We start from the raw sequence: 18827 nt of genomic DNA, 5'->3' as shown, positions 1-18827 counted from the left end.
ATTACATAAAAATTACAAAGTAAAAGCTATAATTAAGTAAAAATAACATAAAACCTAGAAAAAATTGTTTACCATATAAAAAGCAAAGAGTTAAAATCCCTAAAAATTATTTCTAATCCCCAAATCAATCTTCATGGTGCCTCAGCCAATTATTTGCATACATGCTTTGCATTGTCTAAAACACATGCTCCTAGATGAAGTCAAACAAGGCAATGACCTGTCGTCATCTTTATTTTTCTTGTCTTCTTGTTTCAGTTCTCATACTGTCAATAGTTGCCATTTCCATAGGCTATTAGTATTATCTTTTTAGCATTTTAGGGCTTTTTATCGTTCTATTTGAAATGGCCTGCAAGCACAGTGCTGAAGTGCTACCTAGGGCTCCAAAGCACAACAAGACATGAGTTATGGTGCTGTTGGCTGTGAGTTCAAAGCTAATGAATTAATAATATATACTACATAAGGTGTTTTTAAACACCAACACATAAAAGCAAGGTTACATATGTATCAATTGACAAAACAGGCTCACAGGAACCTAACCCTTTACCTTCCCTAAGAGCAAGGGCTTGTATTCACTAGTTCAGTATTTAGGAAAACTTTATAGAACGTAACTGCCATGAATTATTAGAATCAACCATATATGAGATGAGCTTTAAAATATTTTTTGAGGCAAAGAATAAAGATGACCAACAATCCAGGTGAATAATAAGGCTGGCACAAAAGAGAACAATGGCTCTCCATTCTTTAGGACCCAGGAAGAGCTGATTAAACTGACAGCCAACACCTGTAACAGTGCCCTTTGGGAAAATGATGAGTAGGGGAGAAGAATGGGAGAGTTGACCTAACAACTAACATCACAGGCTTGCAAAAATGTTTGGAAAGGGGCATACATCTCCATTTTATAGGCAAGTATAGAGACACCAAAAATTCAGTCTTTGCTCAAGATCACACTTACTAGATGTGAGACCTTGAGATAGTTTCTAGATATCTCTGATTGGTGGATTCCTTGCTTGTAAATAGGGTAAGAATGGTACTTGATACGCTTGCTGCAAAGACTACAATGCAGGCAAAGTACCTGCCCCAGTACCTGGCACACAACAAGTGCTCAGAGTGAATACCTAATAGGAGAAAGCAAGATAATGACATATTAGGTGAGAGCTTACCAACCATCTCTTAATTGTGCTTCCCCTAAGCTAGAAATGAAACAAAGATTTTGGGATATTACTCAAATAGTCCCTTTTGTTAAATCCAGTGTCTTATTTAAATTATATTTAGAATTTGCTTTTATGGGTATGAGTCAAACTTTAAGGTTGTTATTTACACATTTGTCTTCCTTAAAAAGTTATCTGAGGAGGCTTACTACTAGATGCAACCTGTATCACAGAATTATTAATATATCAAGGCACATTAATAATATCAGAAAGGGAGATCCAAAATTATGTAGACAAAGGGGGGATTGATTTTACTATAAAATGCAATAAAACAATAATGCTTTTATCTTGGAGCTTCCTAAAAGTAAATGCAAAAAATATAGCAGTTTTTTTCCTGGCTGCATAAATAGAGGTACAGTTTGTATTTTGTTCTTTTCTATCACTAACTTCTAAGAAAAGATCATTAGATAATTTTTGAAAAGCATTAGCATTCTCAATAGCAGTTTTATGGAATATGGACAGATTATTTATTCTTGGCATGGCTGCTCCTTATCAACCCACAATAAAAGCGCAAGTCATGTGTTAAGTCATAACTCAGGGAAAGCATTTCAATGAACAGCAGGTGCACCATGCTGTAGGAAAAAGAACCAGACAGGCCTACCACTGAGTAGCTTTGCTATGTGTTCTTAAGCAAGTTACTTAACTTCTCTGATCATCAGCTTTCTCATTTGTAAATGAGGCTGACATCTAAGTCAGAATGGCTAAAACTAACAACCAGGCAACAACAGATGTTGGTGAGGATGCAGAGAAAAGGGAACACTTTTGCACTGCTGGTGGGAATGCAAACTGGTGCAGGCATTCTGGAAAACAGTGTGAAGGCTCAAAAAGTTAAAAACAGAACTACCCTACAACCCAGCAATTGCACTACTAGGTATTTATCCAAAGGATACAAAAATGCTGTTTCGAAGGGGCACATGTGCCCCAATGTTTATAGCAGTACTATAGATAACAGCCAAAGTATGGAAAAAGCCCAAATGTCCACTGACTGATGAATAAAGAAGATATATATCTTCTTTGTTTATAGTAGCACTATAATATAGTAGCAGATAATATAGTGTACCAAAGTTTATAGTAGCACTATAGATAATAGCCAAAGTATGGAAAAAGCCCAAATGTCCACTGACTGATGAATGGATAAAGAAGATATATATATTATATATATAATATATATATAATGGAATATTACTCAGCCATCAAAAAGAATGAAATCTTACCATCTGCAACAACATGGGTGGAACTAGAGGCTATTATGCTAAGTGAAATAAGCCAATTAGAGAAAGACATACATCACATGATTTCACACATATGTGGAATTTAAGAAACACAACAAATGAAAATAGGAGAAGGGAGGGAAAAATAAGAAAAACAGAGAGGGAGGCAAACCACAAGAGACTCTTAAATAGAACAAACTGAGGGTTGCTGGACAGGAAGTGGGTGGGGGGATGGGCGAAATGGATATGGGCATTCAGGAGGGCATTTGTTGGAATGAGTACTGGATGTCATATGTAAGTGATGAATCACTGGGTTCTACTCCTGAAACCAATACTACACTGTATGTTAACTAACTTGAATTTTAATAAACAAATTTTAAAAAGATTACTGAGAGAAATTAAGTGAAGTACCTCCTGTATATCTAGTTTGTTGCCTGTGTCTCTCCCTTTCCTCCAAGCAAATGGTATACAGACATGCTGCTCTTGGTCTTGTGAGGATAGAGAAAAATCAGGAAAGTGAAGGGAACTGATATTCAGCAAGCCACCCCAGGGCCTGAGTATCATGAGCAGTGGGTTACTTCAGGAGAGCAAATATGATGTTTCATGGGCTCACTTACATCATAAGTCACAAATAGATGCATGTACCCACAGGGCTAAGTTTGGGTAGAATAGGTTTTTAGTCAGATTCTTTCTATACAGGTGACTTGCATATTCAACACAAGAATATCTTTCACTTCCATAAAGAAATAGACGTTCTTCTAATTAATTTTTCCTGAAACTTGTGGCTCTCCCCAACTTTCTCCCAAATTTTCTCAGTTTTGAGCAAAAAATATTTCACTTTCCTCTGAACCTATGGTTAACAGTGTGATGCTGACTATAGCCTGTCACTTGGTCCCAGTCCTGGGAGTCTACAGGAAATAGCGGTGACAATGGTGAACTTGAAAGCACAAGGGCATGGTATTGTTAGGCCCTCACAAATTGTCAGTAGGAAAAAAAGTCTTTTATTCCCCTTAAACTGAAAAATCCTCTCAAAAAAATTTTCCCCTAAATTTTCAAGAGAAACCATATATCATGTGTCTCTCCGTAGTTTAAAACATTAGCAATTAATTCATATGAGGCAAGACTACAAGCCAAAAGAACTGTGTGATTTCCAATTTATAAAGGCTTTCCTGCTGCAGAACCTGCATGAGCACTTTTCTAGTAAACTAGGAGGAGCATGAATGTCTGTGGAGAGAATCATACTCATGGTGGAAGCAGTGCAGCTCTACCCTGCACCCTGGGAGCCAGGATCTCACTCGGTCAACTCTGAAGGATTAAAAACAAACAAACAAACAAACAAAAACACTTCAGCAGTGGTCCTACCCTCTCTTTCCCTACATATTTTCTTCTCTGAAAAATAAGAAAACTTTGGAGGGTGTCAGATCCATGAGATGCTAAATTCCAAACAGAAGGGCAAAAACGGATCCCTTCTACTAAGGAAAAGCATACAAAAAGGAATCAATTAATGTAGATTCTGCTTGGAGGACTGAGAAGTAATTGCTCAGNGGTCTGTTGTCTACAGCCACTGAAGTTGGCAAGGGGGTAAAAATAGGACCAGGAGCTCCAGGCTGGTTAGAATGACACACACTTCTTTCTTATGGCATTAAAGTGTACGAAGGCCATTTATCTCATATGAGGAGACAGCAAGGTGCTTGTGCAAGGTGAAGCATACATACCACACTTCCTCTTTTACGGTTTTGGGATTAAAGACTGTACACTGAGGTCAGGGAATTAAATGATATTGTGGCAATGCCAAATGGTAAAGGAGGATGTTTTATCATTTTGACTGCACTGCTTATGAAAAAGATTATTTCTTGTCCACAGCAAACACATCCATTGTTTTTCTTTCTTTTGCAGTGCCTGAAAAATATCTTCAGAAATTGAATTTTGGAACCTAAGAATATGTGTATTTCCTTTGGGAAGCAGGCATTTGTCCTTAAAGTTGTGCCAAGGTTTTACAACAGAAAGGGAGGGAAGGCTATATGAAACAGGCAGACTCTTAACAGAATGTTTTACATGTGGAGAGAATAGTTAAAGAATGATGCATGCTATGAACATGCAATACATTTCAGTATGTGAAGATATTCCTAATATCATAGTCCTTGCTAAATTTTAATTTTGAGCTCAAAAACTGTCTTTTTTTCCCCTGCCATTCCTTGCCCTGAGTTTCTCCCATTCCACTTCAATCCACGTAGAGACTTCTGTAATTCTTGAGCTAGTGTGAAGACAGTTTTAATTTATGGTTTCGGTTTAATCTTTCAAAATATGTAATTTATGTCAGGTGATTCCATAGGAGAGGCAGAGTCTGTTGAATGTATAGCCAGGATAAAAATTATAATAAAATGAAACATTATGTGGGCATGAGTGAGGTGGGCCAATATAAAACAGATACAGCCTAAAGTTTGAGGTTCTATAGATTCTACCTCAATCTGCAGGCAAGGCCATCAGAGGAGTGCAGTGCTGTCTGCTCCCAGTATAAAGATGTCCTGCAACCCAGTATTGGTAGTGTGCAAGTCACTCCCTATGTGGTACAGGACAAGGTAGTCACCCCTATGCTGCTCACAATACCCAGGGAAGACAGGAACACTTACAGACACTACCTGAAGAGTATGAATTAAGGTAAGATCCATGTGGGCAAGTTCAGTCCCACAGTGAAGTCACAATATTCCAAGCATTTCTGATGATCCTCAACTTTATTCCTGGCTCCAGGAAGCATGAGTAAAATAATATATTTCATCTCACTTGTGAGGGCCTTAACCAGCCCACTTAACTATGTCGATATTAAATTTAGACCTTGCCTTTGATAACTGGAAGGGCTAGAAGAAATATCTAGAAGTACCAAAAACAGTATTCCCAAAACTAGCTGATAGTCAAAATCTATTTTTAAAATAGATTCCTAAGTCTTTCCCTCAGGAATTCTAATTTCCAGATTCTTACATGGAGCGATTATAAAATGCTCCCAAGACAGTTCTTATGATCAGCCAAAGTTGGAAATCAAGAACCTAATCTAGTATTTCTTCATCCTGACTATACATTAGAGCCCTGGAAGAATGTACTGGATGGATTAAGTCAGATTCCCTTGGGATTCTAATACTCAGTCAATCAAGAACCAGGGACCCTTACTCCAGCCTAAAAGAGCCCTAGAGAGACAAGTGAGGCCAGCACTGCTTGTTCTCATTCGTGAGACTGGCATTTTACAAGAGATGGAGGAAGTGGGATGATTGATGAAACCATATTTGCAAGTTCTGTTTAAAACAGAAATGACTGACTCAGTGTTTCTTAAATATTTAGATCCAGAGCCTCTCATGCAATTCAAGCTTTATGCAACATGAATTCTTTGTGATATTTTACCCAATCTATTTTTGATACACCTCTCACTTGTCCTTGCTACTTGGTTTCATAGGGATGTCAGGAAGATTAAGGAGATAATGACTGAAAGGGAGAGAGAATGAGGTTCGGTGAAGTCAAGAGGGTGTGAAAGCTACATGCAGACCAAGAGACTGGCATAAAGTTGAAACCACCCTAATCCCCAAATTGCTTCTTCCCAAGGTAGACTGATGTTCCTTTTCCCCAAGAGTGAATTCACAGAGGAAGCAGAGTGGGGAGACAGGGCCACAAATTCTGTGTGGAAGCAGAAAGGATAGGCCACACCAAAAGGACCTCCTTTCTGTAGGGACCATAGCCAACCACACAGAGAAAAGCAGGGCAGAAAAATATAATATAAGCAGCAATTAACTTGGAGATCCATTTCCTTGGAAAATATTGAATGCTAAGTACTGTGTTAGTAACAGGGACTGGGGCTGGGAATAAAAGCATATGAGACATGATCCCTGCCCTCAAGGGACTTGACAGTTTAGCAGGGGGAACAAATATCATGTCAAAAAATCACCCTATAGCCAGCTTTGCCCTTATCAGTTGTATGAGACAAGTCATGACACTGTATTCTAGAAAACTGTAACAACTTAGACGCTGAGACTCAAGAAGGGGAGCACATTTTCTCTCAGTAAAACAGGTATCACACCTATGCTTCAAGGTTGTTCTGGGAATGAACTAACACATCCACAGAGTCTGAAGCACAGAAGTGTAAGAAACATGTCCTATTCCGTCAGAGGAAGGAGAAATAAATAACATCTTCTGGAGAGTAGCAGGACAAGGTTTTGGAAGGAGATGGAGTATGAGATAAACTTGCAAGGGTAAGAAGGATTTTGACTAGTAAAGGTAAAAAAGTACAAAGATGCTGAGAGAGGACAGTGAGGCAGGAGTACATGAAATGACAGAAGATCTACCCCTTGCGGCTTTAAAATTCCTAAACAATGCAATTTGACTATGTGATCCTCCAGCTTCTCAAATGAGGTTGAGCCTATGTTCTCATTTTCTGGAGGAGGGAAGGATATATGGAAGAGAGGACAAAAGTGATAGGGAAACAGCAGGCAGAAGCAGAGAGATAGAGCTTGGGTCCCCAAGGCTTGATCTTCCCGGACCAAAATACATGCCTACTAACCATGAGACAACTGGAATGTTACTGTCTTAGAAGTCCCAGGCAGCTATAGGACCCAGAATCATCCCCATTAATGTTTACACAGCACTAGACAAGTGGCACTGGGTGGGGCCAAACTCCGTGGATAGATGGATGGATGTGATCATGCAGCTGGACTCTCCCATCTCTAGGGCTAGCTATGTAGGCTCATTCTCATCATTTCATTAACTTCATAATAATGTAACCACGTTGTTTATACCACTGGTTCTAAAAACTTGGTTCTCAGACCACCAGCAGTACCAGGAAGTTGTTAGAAATGTAAATGATCAGGCTCTGACCTAGACCCACTGAATCAAAAACTCTCTACGTTGGGCCCAGCAATCTATGCTTCAACAAGCCCTCCAGGATTCATGTTAAAGACTGAGAACCTTTCCTTGGCAGAAGTGAATTTCTGACTATGTCAGGGTTTACCTTGGACAAACCATTTATATCTTCAAAGGACTAATAAATGAGGAGAGAGGGAATTAGAGCAGATAGGTCCATTTCCATAGTCTCTTTCAACTGTAAAATACTATAATTGATCAGTTCACGAGTGGGGAAATGTTTGTAGTTCATTAGTTCCAATTGTCGGTGCTGGCATTTGTGGCTCTAGTTGAGAGTATTAGCATAATGACTCATTTGAAAATGCCACCCATCTCCACTATTCAACTTTTTAGGCTAGTAATTTTAATGTTGTATGAGTAACACCTACATGAGGGGTGGCACGTATTAAAACATGGGTTTTGTGGTAGAAAAGCCAACAACGTGATTGCAATGTATTTCCTAATCTCTGTTGTGGTTATACACTTCAATAAAAATGAGACCTTTCACTGAATTAAAATTAAAAACACAAGCTGCCAGAATGGATTCAATGATTAAATACTATAACTATTTTCAAATAAACCTTTCACCCAGAATCTAAACACTTAACAATGACAGTCAATACTTAAAGATGAGTCAAATGTGTAAGCCATTTGTGCCTTGCAAATCAGCCCAAATCAGAGGTGTAAAATTCAGAGCTCTAAAAGTTGAAGAAAAGTGAGCTATACCTCGAAGAAATCACACTGTGGATGAATCAGGATGTTTAAGTACAATTAGCCATCTGTTTTCCAGTGCCGTCCCTCCTCAAGCTATTGATACACACTGACATTTGGATATAGGCTTTATAAATTAAAATTTAAGTTCTGGGAATGTAGAAATTTTGTCCGTCTTGTCTACTGCCATGCTCTCAGTGCTTAGAATAGGGTCAGGCACATAGTAGGTATTCAGTGAATCCATAAATGATCCTACAAAGTTGACAGAGGTGATACTCTCAAACATAATTTTCTGCAGTGATTAAAAAAAAAGTTCTATAGGGGCGCCTGGGTGGCTTAGTCAGTTAAGCGTCCGACTTTCGCTTAGGTCATGATCTCGTGGTTCGTGGGTTCAAGCCCCGCGTCGGGCTCTGTGCTGACTGCCAGCTCAGAGCCTGGAGCCTGTTTCAGAGTCTGTCACTCCCTCTCTCTCTAACCCTCCCTGTTCACGCTGTCTCTCTCACTCTCCTAGAAATAAATAAAACATTAAAAAAAAATTAAAAAAAAAAAAGTTCTATAAGTTGTACTGTCCAATCCAGGAGGCACTAACTACAGGTGGCTACTGAGCACTTAGAATGTTGCTAGTATAATTGAGGAAAACCATTTTAAATTTAAATTAATAGCTATTTAATTGAAAATTAGATTGTGTGTAGACACAGTTATAGAGGCTGAGGAAAATGTGCGGAGGGTGGCATAGAGAAACAAGAGTGAATATATAATGTAGGAAACCTGTTAATATTCCTGACTGGGAAACTGGTTCAGGAAAGGCAGATTGGGTAGACAGTGCTTCCTGGGCTCCACATTCTTCCCTTTACCTAAAGTCCGTAGCAGCAGCTGTTGAGACAGGGAGGACTGAATCTCAGATTTAAGGAGGAGAGACAGCACTCCTCCACCACCAGGGACAAGGTGGTATTGAACCCATGGACACAACAGCTGGCAAAGAGTGACTGCTGTGTGGCCAAAGACACCAAGCGTCTACAGAAACAAAAGCAGTGAGGACCTTGGGACTTCCCTCTGGGCTCAACTTGCTCGCGGATTCATGTGTTCATTCACTCAAGTGTTTTCCAATGCTCCCTAAGTGCCAGGCCCTGTTTTCTTTTCCTTTCTTAGGGGATGCTATGCCAAGGACTGACTCTTGCAATTGAGTTGGCCCTTGAGGTTCTTGGGCTTGCCACAAAATACAGGAAATCCTGGGAAGAATGGGCTGCCTTGCAAAATGAGATGATTAAATCAGAACCACTTAATCTTAATTGAAAAGGAAAAAAAAGACATGCCCTTTTTTCTCTATCCAAACTAGTGAAAACTGTTGTGTATGTGGCATAAAGCTTAAAATTATGACATACTATTATGTGCTGCCTTGACTTTTGATAAAATCAAGTAGGCCTTGAATGGCCTACTCCCCACTCTGGATAAGGTTCCCTAGCAAAGCAACTCTCCTTATCAAAGGTATCAGGCATAGCTCCTGCTTATCCCTAAGTAGTGGGTTTCAGTTCCTAACAAGCAAGTGGAATTATTCAAACAAACCAATCACATCCTCCCCAGGAACTAGGGGGCAACTACCCTCTTGATACCCAAACCTGCTTCCCACAACCCCGAGCCTTGATGCTATTCCTGAGTGCAACTCCCCAGTGGCCCTGTGTGACAGGCAGTGTTCTCACCTCTCAGCTATGAGTATATGTTACTAATCAACTAATGTTGATCACATGCATCCTGTGTTGTGTGTTTGGCCATCCTCCAAACCCTTGGAGGGGATGTCTCCCTTACCAACAGAGTGAATAGAAAGTGATTAAAACAAGTTCTATATACGAATGCCTGGGTGCTCAGTTGGTGGAGTGTCAGACTCTTGATTTTGGCTCAGGTCTTGATCGCAGGGTCATGAGATTGAGCCCCACGTCAGGCTCCATGATGAGCATGAAGACTGCTTAAGATTCTCTCTTCCTCTCCCTCTACCCCTCTCCCCAACTCTCTCTCAAAAAAAATTTTTTAACACCCCCCCCCCAATTTCTACATATTTTTACAAACTCTTCGTAATTCGTCAGTTGTTGCTGAGCCAGGTATAATTTATTGATACTTAGGATAATCTCAACCCTTTCAGGGGCATGAAACTTGGGAAAAACTACATTTCCTAGAGAGCCTTGTCATCAGATTAGAGTCCCATTAGATTATCATTGATGAGAAGCCAGAGTATGACAGTTGAAGGGTGAAAGAGAAGCCATTATTCTCCAGGGGCAGCTGTGGGTTAGCACTAGACAAGACTCAGGTTTGGTCAGAGGCTTCTGAGTGTCCACCAGAGAACCACCTATTTTCTTAGGTGCTGCAGGCAGCTAAGGCTTTTATTGGCTATTCCCCCATGTCTCCTTCATATCCAATTTCTTAAAATGTGTTATAGCAAATGACTTTGCACCGTGGTTTCAGAGATGGTTTCACAGCTCCATACATGCTTCAACTCCATGGTGGCAGCATTCCACCTCAAGTGCAGGATACACATTTCTATTTTTTGTTCTAGGGTTCCTCTGACATTGCTGATGTCATGGGAGTTATTTGAGGCCACATACATGTGGTGCAGCTCAAAAATACAGGAGGTTAATATCCATGGGCAATTCTTGGAAGGCAATGGATAAATCTTCCTACCACTCATCCTGTGGGCAGACAATTCTGGAAGGTATTCTATAGGTTTCTCAGTACGTTCTGACAGAATCAAGCTCCCATAATGCAATCTCTACAACACATCCCTGTTGGCCATTCCTCTTTGCCTTATTTCCCACTGCTGGCCCCTGGGATCAGCTCCCAAGTACACTATTTACTCTTAAGTCCTTGCCTCAAGTTCTACTTTGTGAGNAAAGCTTGTATAAGCTTTTGGTCCCTGTATTAAAATATTTCCTAATCTTCACACTTAAACTGGCTTCTGTTTTCCTGACCCAACCATAATTAATATACTCACACAATATTCTACCATGTAATAGATCATTTTATCTATTACTCTGCAAATGGATATTAAGAGGGGCACCATTATTTTACTTTTGTTATCTTCAGTACTTTGATTACTATAGAAAATATTACTAGTTGTTTTAGCAATAGCATTCTCTCAATCTGCCTTACTAACAAAGCCCAATTTGGGTTAACCTAACAATATAGCTGACTGTAGGCATGCTGACAATCCTGACTCCATCTTTGGCCCTCCATTTTGTTCACGGTAGCTCAGTGATCTCTTTTGGGGCTATGTGTTCCGAGCCCCATGGAGATTAATATACATACCTTAGAAATACTTGCCAAGGCTGGGGTGGGGGGGGGTGTTTTGGCCTCCCGTGAATCTGTTAGAGATAATACAGTCTTTCCCTGTCCCAATGCACAGGTTGTGCCACAAGATCTAATTAAAAGGTAGCTGTCAATTAGGTGCATGTAAGCCCTCTGAGGTGTGTGTGACATCTCAATATAATGCCTTTCTGCTTATCCCCTCACTCTGTATAATCTGTGGACTAAGGTACAGATTTTGTGGAGAATAACTATGCAGCTGCTGTGGACTGCCCTCTACCTAGTACCCTTGTCAGTAAGTTACCCTGAATAAAACTCTCTGTAAACTGTATGGAGTGAACTGACCTGGTGTCCAGTCTCAAAGTACCTTCTCATTTTGGGAGAAACTTTACTGTTTCTCCTGCACCTTCTAACATTGATCCAAATTTCAATTTTATAATCTCCCTTGAAGTTAGGAGAGACATAGTTCTAACTAATGCGAAACAGAAGTTCACCCCAGAAAAAGTTTTAGCTTTTTCCTTATTTTTTTTCTCTTCCCACTTGGAACAATGACATGAAATAAACTTTCCATCATACATCCACAAGGGACAGTGAGGACAAAAACCACTGCTTGGGATGCTGATGGTATGATGGAGCTGCTTCAGAAGCCCTAAATATTGGTCTCCTCCCTTCTTGTTATGTGAGAAAGATGAAGGTCCATTTTGTTAAGCTGCTGTAATGGTTTCTTTTACACTGCTGAGTGCAATCCTCTACCTGATACACTGTCTTTAGATTTTTCACTTGAATCATTTCCTTTGACTTGACTCCTGGAAGGAAACTGCCAGGTCAAGAGAGGTATGTACATAGATTTATGATAAAGGATGCTAAATTATCTTACAAAAGGACTAGATCAATCTACATGGCTACCATCATAATTTGACACTATATATTCCTGAAAGAGACACTGTACTTGTTTTGTAATTATCTTGCTAAATAAATTCCATTTTCATCACCAATCTAATATACCATTAGTAAGTTCTAAGCTCACAGGCTACATGGAAAGAAAATGCTCTGTGGAATCCTTACTCATAACAATTGTGAGCATTTTGTCCACTCAATAAAGCAGCACATACTATGATAGCACTACAGTGATTTTATCACAGGATGACTATTAAAGACAGCCAGCATGACCTCCTTCAAGGAAAACTTCCCTCACTGCTTCAAATAGACACAGAGATGCAGATCCTTTTGTAGTTCAGAAGCATGATGATTGGGTGTTCACGCCGTTGTGTGACATGTGCCACCCTTAAACCTTGTTGCGACGCAGGCACATTACCCATCTGATGTGAAAAGAAAAAAAAAAAGAGAGACACAGAGATGCAAACACAGAACAATGAGAAGATTATCGGGAGACCAGTGTGGCCAATGGCTTACTAACAGCTAAAGTATCTGCTTCTAACTGCAAAAGATGAAGGGAAGGTAAAAAAGTCCCTGCATCACTCCAAATTTAAAGATAACTGTTATGGGTGCCTGATTCAGTCAGAGAAGCACGTGACTCTTTATCTCAGGGTTGTGAGTTCGGGCCTCATGTTGGTTATAAAGATTACTTAAATAAAACTTAAAATTAATGAAAGAGAACTCTTAAATAACAAGGGACAAAGATGGAGCATTTATATCTTATAGCTCCAGAGATATTAGAGCCTAAAAGAGATACAAAAGAAATCATGGTAAAGAGATCATAGCCATGCACTATGTCTGTGTATGCAAAACTCAGCCTTATCTTACATCTGAGCTCATTCCCCTCCTTTATTGGCAACCTCAAGAGGAAATATCTTTGGCTAAGTGAATCTCCACAACACTGCTTAATGGCAGAGATTCCTGGAATGCGACTCAGTCATTCATTCACTCATCCCCTCATTCACTCATTCACTCACTCACTCTTCCTATATGCCTATTGCCAGCAAATGGTAACCCTCTGGACTCGAGCCTACCAATCTGGGAGGAAAATGACAAATACAGCAATAATGATAACACAAAGGCATTGTAGGTTAAGAACCACAACAGAAATATGCGATGCTATAAGAATTGAGAATAGAAAGAAATTCCTCTAGATGGTATGAATGTAAAATCCCACAGGAACTGATGGTAGCCCAGCAGAACCTCAAACGGTAGGTAGGAGGTCAAGGGGGCTACTTAGATGAAAAAGCAATAAATGTGATAGAATATGCATAGGCCATATGTTAGGGAACCTTGGATTTTGTCCCAGTTTATCTCTTAGATCTTACGTGTTACTTAAATTTTATGAGCCTTGGTTTGCTTACCTATAAAATAGGAAACAGTATCACCCTTCAGGGTTGGTTATCGCATTTATTAAATTAGGTAATACATGTGGAAGTATGTTATAAGTTATAAAGAGATAAGAATATATTTAGTTGTCTACTTTTATGATTGTTTTTATTATTCTTTCATATACAGCAAACAGGACTAAAAAGTTCAAATATGGGAAAGTTTAGGGTGATTGGAACAAGTTTTTCTTTCCAAGTGTATGACATTACAATATGTAACAGATTATTAAACAGTTGTGTATTAACTATTTGTTCTTTGACACATAGTCAAAGACTATGTCTGACTATGTCTGACACACACAGACACACAAACATACCAAGGGTTAGTTCCCTGAAGTCAGATGCTGGATTTTACTATGTTAGTGTTGCATGGTAACTGTTATACCATGTTCAAACAAGTTCTCTCAAGTCAAATCATATATTCTTATGATTTAGGCTGTATTTTTACAATGTTAATTCCAGCATAGTTAACACACTGTACTATATTAGTTTCAGGTGTACAATATAGTGATCCAATAGTTCCATACATTACTCAGTGCTCATCAAGAGAAGTACACTCCTAATCCCCTTCATTTATTTCACCCACCTCCCCTCTGGTAACCATCTATTTGCTCTCTATAGTTAAGAGTCTCTTTTTTGGTTTGTCTCTTTGTTTTCCTTTGTTCATTTGTTTTGTTTCTTAAATTCCACATATGAGTGAAATCATATGGTATGTCTTTCTCTGATTGGTTTATTCCACTTAGCGTTTTATTCTCTAGATCCATCCACACTGTTGCAAATGGCAAGATTTCATTCTTCTTTAGGGCTGAATACTATTCCATTGTGTGGATATATATATATATGTATCACACCCTCTTTCTTGGTTCATCAATCAATGGACATGTGGGCTGCTTCCATAGCTGACAACTGTAAATAATGTTGCTATAATAAAAATAGGGATGTATGCATCCCTTTGAATTAGTGTTTTTGTATTCTTTGGGTAGGTACCCAATAGTGCAATTTCTGGGTCATAGTGTAGTCTTATTTTAATTTTTTTGAGGAACCTCCATACTTTTTTCCACTGTGGCTGCACCACTTTGCATTGCTATCAATAGTGCATGAGGGTTCCTTTTTCCCTACATCCTCACCAACACTTGTTTCTGGAGTTCTTTATTTTAGCCATTTTGACAGATGTAAGGTGATATTTCCTTGTGGTTTTGATTTGCATTTCCTTAATTATGGGTGATCATTTCAACAGATGCAGAAAAAGCATTTGACAAAATACAACATCCAATCATGATTTTTAAAAAAATCCTACCAGTAGATTTAGAGGGAACACACCTCAACATAGTAAAGGCCTTAAATGAAAAACCCACAGCTAACATCATACTCAAAGGAGAAAAACTGAGAGCTTTTCCGTAAGGTCAGGGACAAGAGAAGGATGTCTACTCTCACCACTTTTATTTAACACAGCCCTGGAAGTCCTAGCCACAGCAATCAGACAGTGAGAAGGAATTAAAGGCATCCAAATTAGTAAGAAAGAAGTAAAACTTTCATTATTTGCAGACGACATGATACTATATATAAAAAACCTTGAAGACTCCACCAAAATCTGCTAGAAGTGATAAATGAATTCAGTTAAGTCAAAGGATACAAAATTAATGTACAGAAATCCACGGTATTTCTGTGCACTAATAATGAAGATGCAGAAAGAGCAATTAAGAAAACAACCCCATTTACAAGTGAATCAAAACCAAAACAAAACAATAAAATACCCAGTAATAAATTTTATCAAGTAGGTAAAAGACGTATACTCTGAAAATTATAAAACACTAATGAAAGAGAGTAAAGAGGATTTTGGCTATATTAAGTGGGATTAAAGGTGTTCCAATTTCATGAGATTGAATTTATAACCAGAAAGGAAATCTAAAGCCTTTAATGTAAAAAAGCAGTTCTGCATCAGAAAGGAAGTTGGTCCCAACCCACATTTTGATTATTTTGATTCTCACCACACCTAGGTAGGCTTTCTAGCTAGTAAGGATGGGGAAACTTGGAAAATGAGATATAACTTCCCTGCTGATTGGAAAAGAAAATTATGGGAGTTCATAATGGCAAAAATATCATCAGGTTTTATTTCTTTTTTTGATGCTGATAAGTTTGAATACTCAGGAAGTTGGTTTAAAAATATAGCAGAAAAGACAATTTGTTTCTTTATCTTTGTTTAGTTTGGAATGAGTACAGTCACTAGAGAAGCAGCTTAATTTAAAAAGTTATTATTAATGAATGCAGAAATCTGCCCACAGCAAAACTGGCATGAAAATGCTCTAGGAAAGTCAGGATTTCAATGAGGTGTCCAGTGAAATTACTTATATTACTAATTCATGGCAAAAAAAGGTGAGTTTAAATTAAATAGAGGTTGATATGATTTAAGTATTAATGTTCCTATTATCTCTAAGTATTTGTATTTAACTGAAACTTATAATTAAATGTTTTATAAATGTGATAGGTCTAGTTAATGCTTGTATTCAGGGAGTTTAATAGTAAGTCCAACTTTTATATAAAAAGCTTTATTATATATAAAAAAAAAATGCCCATCTCTTTAATTTAGTTGATCAGTAATCCAGAAATAGACCTAATGGTGCATCTAAGGCCTTAACATTTATGCCAGCACTATAGGTTTAAACTGTAGGTATCAGCACAGGAAATTAACATTTACTATGCAGTGAAGGTGTGCTCAGTGACATGTTAGATGGGACCTTTTCATTGGTGGCTTCACATCATTAAGTAGACATTAGTGGCCTTGCTTTTTTTTTGGAGTCCTCAGAAAGTCATAAAGATACCTGGTAGCAGAGCCATGATTCTAGTTCAGCACTGCTAAGCCCACTGTCTTTGGATCAAAACCATGGCTCTCTTCAGGATATAAACATATACTCAATTCTTATAAATTAGCTTCAAAAACTCAAATCCACCAAATACCCATATCATCAATACTCACAAAGGCTCCTAATAAATGGTTTTCTTTGCCTCTGAAGATTTATTTCTTTTGGTCCTCTACAAAGTGGTGAAAAGGTATATCTTTTTCCTTTGATTTTTATAGATTTTTATTTTTTTTAAAAAAATTGAGAAAGGTAACTTTAAAAAATTATTTTTATGTTTAATGACAAAATTCTACCTCCTCTTTGGCTCCCTCCCCACACACACTCACTGGAGATTAGATCCATATATTTGTTTCCTTTGTCATAAGAAATGAAATATTAATTTGCAAACAATGCTAAGATCCTTCCTAGAACCCTGTCTTCCAAATCAAGAATGCATTATGTCCTAGACTAAGTAACACATCAGGTAGATTCCTGAAAAAGTCCTCTCACCAATTTTTCTGCTAAAGCCACTGACTTCTTTTTCTGAAATCACACACATATTTGGTGTAAACTTCCTTTTGAAAAATCCATTCAGGCTTCCTTTTGTCTGATATTTCAAATTTCCTCAGCATGTTCCCATGGCATCCTTTATTCCTTTCCAACACATTCTTCTTCCTCATCAAGCTGGTGTTCTTACCTACTCCTTGTCATATACACTCACACACTAACCTCATGCTGCCCATTTCCACTTCAATATTAATCCCCTATAGGGAATGTCCTCTTTACTTTCTTCTGGCAATTCAAATATAATTTCTTCAAGGCTTACTTTCTCCAAAATCCTCTCCTGCTGTAATTCCTCCTTCGTCTACATCTTTCAACAAGCACACATATATTCCTCACAGAATTAAAAAGTCCTAGAGTTGTGGGGTAGCTGGGTGGCTCAGCTGGTTAAGTGTCCAACTCTTAATTTTGGCTCAGGTCACAATCTTACAATTTGGTTCATGGGTTCAAGCCCCTGCACTGTCTGCACGGAGCCTGCATGAGATTCTCTCTCTCCACCCCTCCCCCACATGCGTGGTCTCTCTCAAAATAAAAATAAATAAAACTTTTTTAAAAAGGCCTAGAGGTTTTAAGATGCCTCAAGGGCAACTATTTACATCTCATCACAATACAGGAGTCATCTTTACAACACTGAAAACTAGCCAAAAAAGAAAAAGGTGGGTGAGAGGGGAGAGAGAACGGTTTCCATGGTGAAATTGAAGAGAAGAAATTCATGCTATGAAACAGGAGGTTAAACAAAAATTATTACAAAGAGTCTATATGTTCTTTTAATATCAAACTTTTCTGATGCTCCAAGGAACCTCTTTGTCTAGTTTTGTCTAGTTTCAGAATAAACTTGTTTATAAAGAGGATATAATTTGACTCTGAGAAGGGTAAGCTGAATTACCATTATTAATTGGCTTAACTCAGATCAACTAAACAAACATCAAGGATATGTAAAAATTCCTAAAACTTGTGTTATTTCTTTAAATCTTGCTTTCGAGGCACCTGGGTAGCTCAGTTGGTTGAGCATCCCTTCGGCCCACAACATGATCTTGCAGTTTGTGACTTTGAACCCTGCATCAGGCTCACTGCTATCAGCACAAAGCCTGGTTTGGATCATCTGTCCCCCTCTCTCTGCCCCTTCCCTGCTTGTGCTCTCTCTCTCAAAAATAAAATAAATCTTAGGGAAAAGAAGTAAATCATGCTTTAAATTTAGGATGCTATTGGGTTGCCTGGGTAGCACAGTCAGTTGAGTGTCCAACTTCAGCTCAGATCATGATCTTATAGTTTGCAAGTTCGAGCCCCAAGTTGGGTTTTGTGCTGACAGCTCAAAGCCTGAACCCTGCTTCGGATTCTGTGTCTCCCTCTCTCTCTGTGCATCCCCCCACCCCCACCCCATGTTTGCGTGCTCTCTCAAAAATAAAAATAAACATTAAAATTTTTTTTTAAAAAACAAATATAGGATGCTATTTAAATGCACAAAAGCAATACTATTTAATGTTATAGTCTACTTTTTTGTCTAGTTTATATTTTGGTAGAAGCATTAAAGAGGAGCATTAAAACCTTGCTAAAAGTTTACTACCTACTTGTAGCCTACCTTAGCTATGTAGCCAAGTCTGTCTGGTTGGACCCTGAGACCAGAGCCTGCCATCCAGTGGCAACAAACTCAAATTACAGGTAAAAAATTTGAAGGAGCATTCTAGAAGGAAATAGAGATTAACTGTCAATATTGAAATTAAGACTAAAATTCTATGAATGACACACAGTTCAGAGTAGTATATGGCAATGTTTTCATTATTGCCCCCCCCCCCCAGCACACTTTTC

The 18827-nt window shown here is 38.5% G+C and overlaps 1 protein-coding gene and 1 non-coding gene across 4 annotated transcripts in view; one reads left to right on the top strand and one right to left on the bottom strand.

Moving 5' to 3' along the window:
• The window catches only part of TMEM108 (transmembrane protein 108), a 361675-nt gene that overhangs the window by 182260 nt on the left and 160588 nt on the right, over positions 1-18827 (bottom strand). The gene's annotated exons all lie outside the window — the stretch shown is intronic.
• LOC144221824 (small nucleolar RNA U13) lies at positions 12521-12624 on the top strand. The gene has a single exon (XR_013332190.1). It is a non-coding gene; the product is annotated as a small nucleolar RNA U13 (small nucleolar RNA).

This window comes from Crocuta crocuta, unplaced genomic scaffold (assembly GCF_008692635.1).
Source record: "Crocuta crocuta isolate KB4526 unplaced genomic scaffold, BGI_CrCroc_1.0 scaffold580, whole genome shotgun sequence".
NCBI classification, from domain to species: domain Eukaryota; kingdom Metazoa; phylum Chordata; class Mammalia; order Carnivora; family Hyaenidae; genus Crocuta; species Crocuta crocuta.
The sequence above is the reverse complement of the archived record's forward strand: the minus strand, read 5'-3'. Positions and strand labels throughout refer to the sequence as shown.